Source organism: Carcharodon carcharias, chromosome 11 (assembly GCF_017639515.1).
Source record: "Carcharodon carcharias isolate sCarCar2 chromosome 11, sCarCar2.pri, whole genome shotgun sequence".
NCBI lineage: Eukaryota > Metazoa > Chordata > Chondrichthyes > Lamniformes > Lamnidae > Carcharodon > Carcharodon carcharias.
This window is the reverse complement of record NC_054477.1, coordinates 59,760,092-59,773,229: the sequence shown is the minus strand read 5'-3', so window position 1 is coordinate 59,773,229 and position 13,138 is coordinate 59,760,092.

Here is a 13,138-nt window from a genome sequence, read left to right as displayed (position 1 = left end):
AGTCACCCATGATTACTGTGTTGCTCATGCTACATGCTTCTCTCATCTCTTGATTAATACCATGCCCCACATTACCAGTACTGTTTGGTGGCCTATAAACAACTTCAACCGATATCTGCTGTCCTGTGCTGTTTCTTAGCTCCACCCAAACAGATCCCACACATTGTTCTTATGATCTGAGATCCTCCCTTACTAATGCACTGATCCCATCCTTTAGCCCCTTTTTTGTCTGCTGTTCCTAAATGTCAAATGTCCTTGAATATTTAGTTCTCAGTCTTGGTTATCATGCAACCATGTTTCTATACTGACAATTATATCATGCCCATTTACCTCTATTTGTGCCTTTAGATCATCTACCTTATTGTGAACGCTGCGCACATTCAGATGGAGTGCCCTTTACTTTGTCTTTTTGATATCGATCTACATTCGAAACATACTCAATGTTCTGCTTTGTTTCTCCTGTCTTCTAGTCTCACTATTACTTCCCATTACCAACTTTACTTTCTTACAATTTGGGCCACCCCTCAGTTTCTCACCACCCTAACAGGATAGTTTAAACACAGAGATAAAAACAAAAACTGCGGATGCTGGAAATCCAAAACAAAAACAGAATTACCTGGAAAAACTCAGCAGGTCTGGCAGCATCGGCGGAGAAGAAAAGAGTTGACGTTTTGAGTCCTCATGACCCTTCAACAGAACTGATTGAATATTAGGAAAGGGGTGAAATATAAGCTGGTTTAAGGTGGGGGGGGTGTGGTTGTAGGGACAAGCAAGCAGTGATAGGAGCAGATAAATCAAAAGATGTCACAGACAAAAGAACAAAGAAGTGCTGAAGGTGGTGATATTATCTAAACAAATGTGCTAAATAAGAATGGATGGCAGGGCACTCAAGGTACAGCTCTAGTGGGGGTGAGGTGGAAAGAGTAGCAGGGCATACAATATTTAAAAATAATGGAAATAGGTGGGAAAAGAAAAATCTATATAAATTATTGGAAAAAACAAAAGGAAGGGAGAAGAAACAGAAAGGGGGTGGGGATGGAGGAGGCAGTTCAAGATCTAAAGTTGTTGAATTCAATATTCAGTCCGGAAGGCCGTAAAGTGCCTAGTCGGAAGCTGAGGTGCTGTTCCTCCAATTTGCGTTGGGCTTCACTGGAACAATGCAGCAAGCCAAGGACAGACATGTGGGCAAGAGAGCAGGGTGGAATGTTAAAATGGCAAGCGACAGGGAGGTTTGGGTCTTTCTTGCGGACAGACCGCAGGTGTTCTGCAAAGCAGTTGCCCAGTTTACGTTTGGTCTCTCCAATGTAAAGGAGACCACATTGGGAGCAATGAATGCAGTAGACTAAGTTGGGGGAAATGCAGGTGAAATGCTGCTTCACTTGAAAGGAGTGTTCGGGCCCTTGGACGGTGAGGAGAGAGGAAGTGAAGGGGCAGGTGTTGCATCTTTTGCATGGGCATGGGGAGGTGCCATAGGTAGGGGTTGAGGAGTAGGGGGTGATGGAGGAGTGGACCAGGGTGTCCCGGAGGGAATGATCCCTACGGAATGCCGCCGGGGGGGGTGAAGGGAAGATGTGTTTGGTGGTGGCATCATGCTGGAGTTGGCAGAAATGGTGGAGGATGATCATTTGAATGCGGAGGCTGGTGGGGTGATAAGTGAGGACAAGGGGGATCCTATCATGTTTCTGGGAGGGAGGAGAAGGCGTAAGGGCGGATGCGCGGGAGATGGGCCGGACACGGTTGAGGGCCCTGTCAATGACCATGGGCGGAAAACCTCAGTTAAGGAAGAAGGAGGACATGTCAGAGGAACTGTTTTTGAAGGTAGCATCATCAGAACAGATGCGACAGAGCCGAAGGAACTGAGAAAATGGGATGGAGTTCTTACAGGAAGCAGGGTGTGAGGAGCTGTAGTCGAGGTAGCTGTGGGAGTCAGTAGGCTTGTAATGGATATTGGTGGACAGTCTATCACCAGAAATTGAGACAGAGAGGTCAAGGAAGGGAAGGGAAGTGTCAGAGATGGACCATGGAGATTGGAAGCAAAATTAATAAATTTTTCCAAGTCCCGACGAGAGCACGAAGCAGCACCGAAGTAATCATCGATGTACCAGAGAAAGAGTTGTGGGAGGGGGCCGGAGTAGGACTGGAACAAGGAATGTTCCACATACCCCATAAAGAGACAGGCATAGCTGGGGCCCATGCGCTACCTATAGCCACACCTTTTATTTGGAGGAAGTGAGAGGAGTTAAAGGAGAAATTGTTCAGTGTGAGAACAAGTTCAGCCAGACGGAGGAGAGTAGTGGTGGATGGGGATTGTTTGGGCCTCTTTTCAAGGAAGAAGCTAAGGGCCCTCAGACCATCCTGGTGGGGAATGGAGGTGTAGAGGGATTGGACGTCCATGGTGAAGAGGAAGCAGTTGAGGCCAGGGAATTGGAAATTGTTGATGTGACGTAAGGTGTCAGAGGAATCACGGATGTAGGTGGGAAGGGACTGGACAAGGGGAGAGAGAAGGGAGGCAAGATAACGAGAAATGAGTTCCGTGGGGTAGGAACAGGCTGACACGATCGGTCTACCGGGACAGTTCTGTTTGTGGATTTGGGGTAGGAGGTAAAAGCGGGCTGTCCGAGGTTGGGCGACTATCAGGTTGGAAGCTGTGGGAGGAAGATCTCCAGAGGAGATGAGGTCAGTGACAGTCCTGGAAACAATAGCTTGATGTTCAGTGGAGAGGTAGGAGGAAGCGTCTGCGAGTTGACACTCAGCCTCCGCGAGGTAGAGGTCAGTGCGCCAGACAACAACAGCAACACCCTTGTCAGCGGGTTTGATGACAATGTTGGGGTTGGACCTGAGAGAACGGAGTGCAGTAAGTTCAGAGAGAGACAGATTAGAATGGGTGAGAGGAGCAGAGAAATTGAGACAACTAATGTCACGCCGACAGTTCTCAATGAAAAGATCAAGAGAAGGTAAGAATCCAGAGGGAGGGGTCCAGGTGGAGGGAGAATATTGGAGGTGGGTAAAAGGATCCATTGAACGGGGAGAGGACTCCTGCCCAAAGAAGTGAGCACGGAAACGAATTCGGCAGGAGAAGAGTTCAGCATCGTGCCGAGCCCGATATTCATTGAGATGAGGGCTTAAGGGTATGAAACTAAGTCATTTGCTGATCATTGAACGTTCAGTGTCGGAGAGGGGAAGGTCAGGGGGTATAGTGAATACACAGCCAGGGCTGGGATTGGAAGATGGGGTGGAGACGGAGGGACAGACAGGGGTGGAGAGTCCTAGATGGGTGTTGGCGTCGATGAGTTGTTGGAGCTTGCGTTTCTTAGCACTTGAGAGAAAGAGAAAAAGTTTCTTGTTCAGGCATCGGATGAGACGAACTGAGAACTGTTTTAACACTGTCAGTGATCCAGGCCACAGCCCAAGCCCAGACAACCAGGTGGGCACATTTTCACTAGACTTGCTCTCATTCAACATGCTACTCAGCCTGCAATTCTTCTGCCAGTGTGGAAGACAAGGAAACTCTCAACCTGAGAATCCCCTCCATGGTCACGTCCCCACTGATCCAATGGTAATGATGGACAGAGACACTGGGCTAAATTATCAGGGCCTCAAGAAGATGGGAGCTGAGGCAGGAGGTCCCTGAAAATACCAGCGCCTGGGGAAGGTGAAGGGCAGGACAGGAGCTCCGCTGTCCCTTCAATTCAGGCTAATTAAGATTGTTGAAAAGCTTATTAAGATGTTGAATTGATGGAAACTGTAATTTTTAAATTGTCGGATAGGTTACCTGCACCTTCAGAAATTTACTAGCTGAAGGTAGATGGGTATAGCACACAAGATATAGAAGCAGGAGTAGGCCATATGGCCTGTTGAGCCTGCTCCACCATTCACTACAATCATGGCTGATCTTGGGCTTCAACTCCATTCTCCTGTCTGATCCCCATTTCTCTTGATTCCCTGAGAGATTAAAAATCTATCTCAGCCTTAAAAATATTCAACAATGGAATATCCACAACCCTCTGTGGTAGAGAATTTAGAAGAGTTACAATCCTTTGAGTGAAGAAATTTCCCCTCATCTCAGTTCTAAATGATTGGTCCCTTATCTTGAGGCTATGCCATTGTGTTTTAAGATTCCCCAGCCAGGGGAAACAACCTCTCAGTGTTTACCCTGTCAGCCCCCTTCAGAATCTTTTATTTCAATAAGATCACCTTTCATTTTCCTGAACTCCATCTTAGGAAAACCCTCTCATCCCAAGGATCAATTTAGTGAACCTTTGCTTTACTGCCTCCAATACAAGTATATCCTTCCTTAAATATGGAGAATAAAACAGCACACAATATTCTAGGCGTCTTCTCACCAAAGCCCTGTACAATTGTAGCAAGTCTTCCTTATTCTTGTACTCCAATCCCCTTTCAATAAAAGTCAACATGTCATTTGCCTTCTTAACTGCTTGTTCTACCTGCATGATACATTGTACAAGCTCACCCAAGTCTCTCCAAATATCAAAGTTGGCAAGTTTCACCCCTTTTCAGTAATATTCTTCTTTTCTATTCTTACGACATAAGTGAATAACCTCACACTTGCCCACATTATACTCCATCTGCCATCTTGTTGCCTACTCAACCTCTTTGAAGACTCTGTATCCTCCTCAAAGCTTATATCTACCTAGCTTTGTATTGTCAATAAATGTAGATATATTACTCTGTCTCTGTGTCTAAGTCACTAATATAGATTTTAAATGGGCCTCAGCACTGATCCTTGCAATACTCTAGTTACAAATTTGAAATATTTCATTTATGCCTACTCATTGCTTCCTGTACATTAACCAATCTCTATCCATGCATATATTACCCCCAACTCCTTTATTTCACGTATTAAACTTTTGCATGGTTCCTTACCAAATACAGAGTGGGGAGTCAGTCATGGCTGCCAGAAGGCATTACCCCAGCCCCATAAGGGGACCATCAGGTTAAAAGAGGGCTAGGTACTTAGTTAGTGCTTGGTGCTGTACAGATGTCAAGGAGAGTGGGCACTCAGCCCCCAGGCTTTGAATGGGGGTGGCACCCCCGCTGGCATCATGGGGACAGAGGAATGGGGCAAAGATGCCAAAGACAATTGGGTGACCACCTGCCCAGAAGGAAGGCTCCAGCTGGAAATGAGTGATGGCTATCAAATGTTGGACCCCATGACATTGAGGGGCAGCACCCTTCACAGGAAGGGCAGAACCCTAAGCATCAGGAGGGCACTGGAAATGAAAGAAGGGCAGGAAGGCAATGGAGGCCAAACCCTAAACACATGGTTGACAGCTGAAGACAGAACTATCTGGACATGACTGAGAACCAGTGCCACAGGAGACTGCAATGCTTCAAGCAGATGGCCATAAACATCTGTGCCTTGCACTGATCTCTAAGCTCTGCGAATGGCTGCAAAAGTCACTGTGGCCTTGAACTTCTTCACTTCTGACTCCTTTCAAGGAGCAGCGGCAGACCTGAGTGGCATCCCAAAAATAGCTGCACACCGTTGTATCTCACTGGTCACAGATGGTCTTTTTGCCAGAGCTGGACAGCGCATTCATTTAATCACAGAAACAATGTTGCAGGTGGAAAGGCTATCAGGTTTCACCTCTTTCACTGGATTCCTCCAAGTGCAGGGCATCATCGATTGCACCCATGTGGCCATCAAGTCACCCAGTGACTGACGAGTCGGATGCATCACCAGGAAGGGCTTTCTTCCCTCAACCTCCAAGAACTTCCTCAATGTGTCTGCTTACTTTACTAGCAGCTGACATGATTCATTTATCTTTTCCCAGTCCACGCTGCTTCAGATCTTCATTCCAAACCTCAAAGTGGATAGATCCTAGGAGTCAAGGGAAATCCCTTGAAGAGAAAGCTACTCGACAGGAGACCCAGACTGAGGGACAGAAGCGTGACAACCTATGACATCTGTTCAGCAGGACAAACGTTAAACAGGCCACTCGGCTTCTGAAGATGCAATTCTGGTGCCTGGACCAGTCAGGCTGTGCCTTCTTGGTCACTGTGGAAGTCTGCTGCACTCTCCATAACACAACGCTCCAGAAAGGTGAGCATCTTGAGTCCCTGGAAGGAGGCCAGCTCATCGGGGGAAGAGCAGGAGCAGGAAGCAAGAGGGTGGGAGAAGAGGAGGTGGAGAGAGATGCCTATGCTGTATGATAAGGTGACCTCCTCCTGGCAACCTCTGGGAAGAGGACCTCCCTCCTCTCCATCAAGACTTAGATCCAGGTCGGCATTGATGAAGCAAGGATTGGCCCTGCTCCAAGTGCCTAGCCTCTGGCTTCCCTGCACAATCCCACTTCCCTCTGGTGCTATGGAAGGCTTTGGCACAAACTGCAGACCTCTCCCACAGAACAACCAGTAGCCTCCGTGACGGCTGCAATGGGGTGTCAAAATGAGTCCCCACATTTCATCTGAGCCTCCCCTATCCCGAGCCCCACTGGCTCAAAGTGGACAGGAAACCCATCTCCATATCACTTCAGGCTCATCCCTGTGAAAATCTGAACTTTAATCATCTTCCCTCCTGAGGTGGGTTTTGACCTGAAAACAGACCCAGTCGCTGTTTCCCATCTCCATGTCAAATATCCAGCTCTTTGTCTTAACAAGACCCTATGGAAAACATTTGGTGAGATCTGAGGATGAATCGTCCCAGATTGTACTAAGTGCTGTAGCAGGCGGCAAAAACGATGTTTTACCCACTGGCCACAATGGTGGGTTTTCATGCCATAACATCCCAAACCTCGCCACATTATTTATACATTCCCGGGAAACACGCCATTTCCATGGCGGACAGGCTTTGATTCACCTGCCATGCCATCACCTCACCATTTCATCGTGCCAGGCACCACATTTAAAGTACAGCTGTGTTCAGTGCTTCCAACCCAGGACTGCAGCAAAGAAGACATGGCCCCAAAAGGCAAGAAGACTGCAGCCCTCGAGCACCCTTTGGACACCATGGAGGTCCGCTGTGATGTCCTCTACCCCAACTCTGGCCGTAGGAGGCACAGCAACATTACCACTACTGCTTAGTAGGCAATGGCAATGGTGATCAGTGCCAATGCTGCACAGAAGAGGTTGGCCATCCAATGCACATAGAGGATGAATGATCTCATCCATGCAGCCAGGGTATGGTAACTACCTCATCACTCTAAATTCATACACTTAAGCCTATCACACATTCACTGGCATCTCACTCACTGCCAGCTCAAGGGACATCACCACCCAATCTTACACACATACCCTCACATGTCCATCTGCCCTCAGGCATCACCACCTTGAGGCCACTTGCACAGGTCAACATGTGCCCCCACACACAAACCTTGGGAGATCCTCCTTCCCCAGTACAGCTATTGTCCTGCAGCCTCTTGCCTTGCCTGAGGTCACTTCTCCCCCTTCGCCAAGTAAGCCCTAACCGTACAGCCATTGAAAAGCAACCACAGACATGGCTGATCTAGTAGGTAGAGACCTGCCTGAGCCCTCCCTAAAAGTGGTGTGATGCTGTCTGTGAAGCCTGGCGCTGATGACTGTGAGTGCCACCCGAAGCAAGGTAGGCAAACAAACCTTGAAGTCCCAAACGAAATGCAGGTCGCCAAGTGCATATCGCTTATGTGCTGTTGTGAAACATGTCGACGTGTTTTTTCACTGACATGGGCGGATGAACCAGCAGGCGTTGGGGCGGGGGGGGGTGCGGGTGGGTGCGGGGTGTGGGTGTGGGGTGGGGCGGGTGGGTGGGTACAGTTCTGGTGGGCTGACTTAATAATATCTGATGTATTGCAGTGAGGTTCCCGACGTCTGATAGTGGAGAACACAGCCCGCCAATCAGCGGGCTGAGCGGATGATCACGAACTGGTTTCGTGAAAGCGATCACGCCATATTGTCAACTCATGGAACCGAACAGGCCCGACGCCAGCGAACACGGGAAATTCCGGCCCTGGGCTCAGCACTTTCAGGACTTGGCCTATTTTGAACTCACAACAGGAGTGCACCAGAAGGTCTTTGGATTTGCAGCTGACAGTACTTTAATTTTAATCAGCAGCTTTAATATGTCAGTGATGTCACTCAACCTGCCTATCACTAAAGGAAATTTCCAACTGGTTAATGTACCTGTTCTTATAGTTAATGGGCACTCAGCTTTATTCTGATCACTAGCACTGTTTAAAATTAGATACTGAATGAAATGCTGACCATTAGGTTTGAGCGCATGCTGGCTCGAACACCAGTGGTTACTCTAACAGCTGATCTCAGAGGCACAACAGACACACTGCTCACTTACACTTCATTAAAAACAGATTGAAACAGTGCCAGTGATTGGGGTATTGAATTGAGCCTGTTGGAACAATTGTTATACAAACCAACTGGTTTTACAGTCAGCAAGCACTCAAACTCACATGCATTCATTCAGTTTCATTCAGCGATGCCAGTTACCAGAGGTTGCTCCTTGCTGACTGTAAGGAAGGCATGCCAGGAGCAGCACCAGGCATACCTAAAATTGAGGTGTCAACCTGGTGAAGCTACAACACAGGACTACTTGCGTGCCAAGCAGCATAAGCAGCAAGCGATAGATAGAGCTAAGTGATCCAATAACAAGCGGATCAGATCTAAGCTCTGCAGTCCTGCCACATCCAGTCATGAATGTGGTGGACAATTAAACAACTCACTGGAGGAGGCAGGTCTAGAAATATCCCCATCCTCAATGATGGAGGAGCCCAGTACATCAGTGCAAAAGATAAGGCTGAAGCATTCGCAACAGTCTTCAGCCAGTAGAGCCAAGTGGATGATCCATCTCGGCCTCCTCTGGAGGTCCTCAGCATCATAGGTGCCAGTCTTCAGCCAATTTAATTCGCTCCATGTGATACCAAGAAACAGCTGAAGGCACTGGGTACTGCAAAAACAACGGGCCCTGACAATATTCTGGCAATAGTACTGAAGACTCATGATCCAGAGCTTGCCGTGCCTCTAGCCAAGTTGTTCCAGTACAACTACAACACTGGCATCTACACAGCTATGTGGAAAATTACCCAGGTATGGCCTGTACACAAAAAGCAGGACAAATCCAACCAGGCTAATTACCATCCCATCAGTCTACTCTCGATCATCAGTAAAGTAATGTTAAGGGTCATCAACAGTGCTATCAAGCACTTACTTAACAATAACCTGCTCACTGATGCCCAGTTTGGTTTCCACCAGGGCCACTCAGCTCCTGACCTCATTACAATCTTGGTTGAAACATGGACAAAAGAACTGAACTCCCAACGTGAGGCAAGAGTGACTGCATTGACATCAAAGCACCATTGTCCGAGTGTGGCATCAAGGAACCCTAACAAAAGTTAATGGGAATCGGGGGAAAAACGTTCCAATGGTTGTTGTCATACCTAGCACATAGGAAAATGTGGGAGGTCAGTCACCTCAGCTCCAGGACATCACTACAGGAGTTCCTTGGGGTAGTGTCCTAGGCCCAACCATCTTCAGCTGCTTCATCAATGACCTTCCTTCCAACATAAGGTCAGAAGTGGAGATGTTCTCTAATGATTGCACATTGTTCAGCAATATTCACAACTCCACAGATACTGAAGCAGTCCATGTCCATGAATATAGGGAGTTAGGAAATAAGTTGAAAGTAGGACCTCAAAAGTAGTGATCTCAGGATTAGTACCAGTGCCACATGCCAGTCAGAGTAGAAAAAGTAGGATATATTGGATGAATATGTGGTTGAACAGATGGTGTGAAGGGGAGGGTTTCAGATTCCTGGGACATTGGGACAGTTCTGGGGGAGGTGGGACAGTACAAACTGAACAGGTTACACCTGGGCAGGACTGGGACTGATGTCGTAGAGGGAACATTTGGTAGAGTGGTTGGGGAAGGTTTAAAATAAAATGGGGGAAGGGAACCTATGCAAGGAGTCAGAGGAGGGGGAAATCAAAGACAAGAAAAAAAGAGTAAGTGGAATAAGAAAAGTGATAGTCAGAGAAATTAAGGGCAAGAATCAAACAGGGAATCAGTAAAAAATAGAGGGAACGGGACATGTAATGTTAAAAAGACAAGCCTTAAGGCATTGTGCCTTAAAGCGAGGAGCATTCGCAATAAAATGGATGAATTAACCCTGCAAATAGATGTAAACAGGTATGATATAGTCGGGATTACGGAGACATGGCTGCAGGGTGACCAGGGATGGGAACTGAACATCCAGGGGTATTCAGTATTTAGGAAGGACAGACAAAAAGGAAAAGGCAGTGGAGTTGCATTGCTGGTTCAAGAGGAAATTAATGCAATAGTGAGGAAAGATATTAGCTCCGACGATGTGGAATCTGTATGGGTAGAGCTGAGAAACACTAAGGGGCAAAAAACATCAGTGGGGATTATATATAGACCCCCAAATTGTAGTGGTGATGTTGGGAATGGCATTAAACAGGAAATTAGAGACACATGTAATAAAGGAATATCTGTAATTATGGGTGACTTTAATATGAATATAGATTGGGCAAATCAAATTAGTAACAATACCGGAAAGGAGGAATTCCTGGAGTGTATACGGGATGTTTTTCTGGATGAACCAACGAGAGAACAGGCCATCCTCGACTGGGTATTGTGTAATGAGAAAGGAATAATTGGCAATCTAGTTGTGTGAGGCCCCTTGGGGATGAGCGATCATAATATGATAGAATTCTTCATCAAATGGAGAGTGACGTAGTTGACTCTAAGACTTGGGTCCTGTATCTTAATAAAGGAAACTACGACGGTATGAAGTGCGAGTTGGCTATGATGGGTTGGGAAACGTTACTTAAAGGGATGCCGGTGGATAGGCAATGGCAAACATTCAAAGAGTGCATGGGTGAACTGCAACAATTGTTTATTCCGGTCTGGCGCAAAAGTAAAACAGGAAAGGTGGCCAAACCATGGCTTACAAGGGATTATTAGGGATAGTATTAGATGCAGGGAAGAGGCATATAAATTGGCCAGAAAAAACAACAGACCTGAGGATTGGGAGCAGTTTAGAATTCAGTAAAGGAGGACCAAGGGGTTGATTAAGAAGTGGAAAATTCCTTTCTATTCCTGTCTGGAGTACAAGAGTAAGCTTGCAAGAAACATAAAAACTGTAAAAGTTTCTATAGGTATGTGAAGAGAAAAAGATTGGTGAAGGCAAATGTAGGTCCCTTACAGTCAGAAGCAGGGGAATTTATAATGGGGAACAAAGAAATGGCTGACATACTAAATACATACTTTGGATCTGTTTTCACAAAGGAGGACATTAATAACATACCAGAGATGTTAGGGAACATAGGGTTTAGTGAGAGGGAGGAACTGAAAGAAATCAGTAGTAATAGGGAAATGGTGTTGGGGAAATTGATGGGATTGAAGGCCGATAAATCCCCGGGGCCTGATAATCTACATCCCAGAGTATTTAAGGAAGTGGCCCTAGAAATAGTGGTGGTCATCTTCCGAGATTCTATAGACTCTGGAACAGTTCCTACAGGTTGGAGGGTAGCTAATGTAACCCTACTATTTAAAAAGGGAGGCAGAGAGAAAACAGGGAAGTATAGACCAGTCAGCCCGACTTCGGTAGTGGGGAAAATTCTAGATTCCATTATAAAAGATTTAATAGCTGAGTACATAGAAAACAATGGCAGAATCAGACAGAGGCAACATGGATTTATGAAAGGGAAATCATGCTTGACAAATCTACTGGAATTTTTTGAGGATGTAACTAGTAGAGTTGATGAGGGGGAGCCAGTGGATGTGGTTTATTTGGACTTTCAGAAGGCTTTTGACAAAGACCCACATAAGAGATGGGCGTGTAAGATTAAAGCGCATGGGATTGGGGGTAGTGTGTTGAGATGGATAGAAAACTGGTTGGCAGACAGGAAACAAAGGGTATGAATAAACGGGTCTTTTTCCAAACGGCAGGCAATAACTAGTGGGGTACCACAGGGATCGGTGCTGGGACGCCAGTTATTCACAATATATATTAATAATTTAGATGAGGGAATTAAATGTACTATCTCCAAATTTGCAGATGACACAGAGCTGGATGGGAGGGTGAGCTGTGAGGAGGATGCAGAGATGCTTCAGTGTGATTTGGACAAGCTGAGTGAATGGGCAAATGCATGGCAGATGCAGTATAATGTGAATAAAAATGAGGTTATCCATTTTGGTAGCAAAAACAGGAATGCAGATTATTATCTGAATGGCTATAAATTGAGAGAGGGGAATGTGCAATGAGACCTGGGTGTCCTTGTACATCAGTCGCTGAAGGTAAGCATGCAGGTGCAACAGGTGGTAAAGAAGGCGAATAGTATGTTGGCCTTCATAGCGAAAGGATTCGAGTACAGGAGCAGGATGTCATGCTGCAATTATACAGGGCCTTGGTGAGACCACACCTGGAATATTGTGTGCAGTTTTGGTCTCCTTATCTGAGGAAGGATGTTATTGCTGTAGAGGGAGTGCAGCGAAGGTTTACCCGACTGATTCCTGGGATGGCAGGACTGAAATATGAGGAGAGATTGAGTCGATTAGGATTATATTCGGTGGAGTTCAGAAGAATGAGGGGGGGGGATCTCATAGAAACCTATAAAATTCTAACAGAACTAGATGCAGGAAGAATGTTCCTGATGGTGGGGGAAGACCAGAACCAGGGGTCACAGTCTGAGGATATGGAGTAGACTGTTTAGGACTGAGATGAGGAGAAATTTCTTTACTCAGAGTGGTGAGCCTGTGGAATTAGTTACCACAGAAAGTAGTTGAGACCAAAACATTGTGTGCTTTAAAGAAGGAGTTAGATATAGCTCTTGGGGTGAAAGGAATCAAAGGGTATGGGGAGAAAGCAGGAGCAGGCTATTGAGTTGGATGATCAGCCATGATCATAATGAATTGCGGAGCAGGCTCGAGGGGCCGAAGGCCTACTCCTGCTCCTAGTTTCTATGTTTTTATGTCCAAATGCAGCACGATATCCAGGCTTGGGCTGATAAGTGACAAGTAACACTCACGCCGCACAAGTGTCAGGCAATGACCATCTTCAACAAGAGAGAATCTAACCATTGCTCCTTGATGTTCAATGGCATTACCATCATTGAATCCACCACTATCAACATCCTAGGGGTTACCGTTGACCAGAAACTGAACTGGACTA